Source organism: Microtus ochrogaster, unplaced genomic scaffold (genome assembly GCF_000317375.1).
Source record: "Microtus ochrogaster isolate Prairie Vole_2 unplaced genomic scaffold, MicOch1.0 UNK237, whole genome shotgun sequence".
Classification (NCBI taxonomy): Eukaryota; Metazoa; Chordata; class Mammalia; order Rodentia; family Cricetidae; genus Microtus; species Microtus ochrogaster.
The window spans coordinates 41,503-42,232 of record NW_004949335.1 but is presented as its reverse complement, the minus strand read 5'-3'; positions in this window follow the sequence as shown (position 1 = coordinate 42,232).

Below are 730 nucleotides of genomic sequence, written 5' to 3'. Positions count from 1 at the left end.
TACAGCCTAGGCCAATCCCTGTGCCCCAGGTACTGCCTATGCCTGTGACCCTGCCCTATGTACAGCCTGTACCAATCACTATGCCACATGTACACCCTATGCCTCTTCCTGAGCCCCATGTCCTTCTTATGCCAATTACTGTGCCCAACGTCCAGCATATACCATTTCAGATACCTAAAATACCACATATGCCAATGCCTGAGGCGCAGCCTATGCCTGTGGGGGTGGCCTGTGCACAGCCCGTACCCATTACAGTGCCCAGTGTCCAGTCTATACCAGGTAGAGTGCCCAGAGTCCAACCCATGCCAGTTGTGACGTCCGATGTACGGCCTGAACCGGTTCCAGAAGTTGACATCCACCTTGTGCCCGTGCTGGTGCCCCACCGCCGCCTCCATGACAGGTTCACATGGCTGCAGCTGCAGGAGTTGGAGCACATTTTCCAGAGAAATCCTTATCTAAATGCTAGTCGAGCCTAAGCAGGTCGCACGGCCTCAAGTCCTTTCAGAGGAAAATAAGCTGCTACAAAGGGGCCTCTGGCTCGCTGGCCCCTGTCCTTGTTTTCATTCATTGAAAAGCTTACATTACATTTTGAAGGTTTATTCTTTGTCTTGGTGTCGGGGTGGGGGAGCGATGTTTCAAGTTTGGAGGTCAAAGGACAGACAGCTTGAAGGACTTGGTTCCGTCCTTCAAGGATGTGGGTCCGGGGCTCAAATCGGCTCCTCATGCTGTC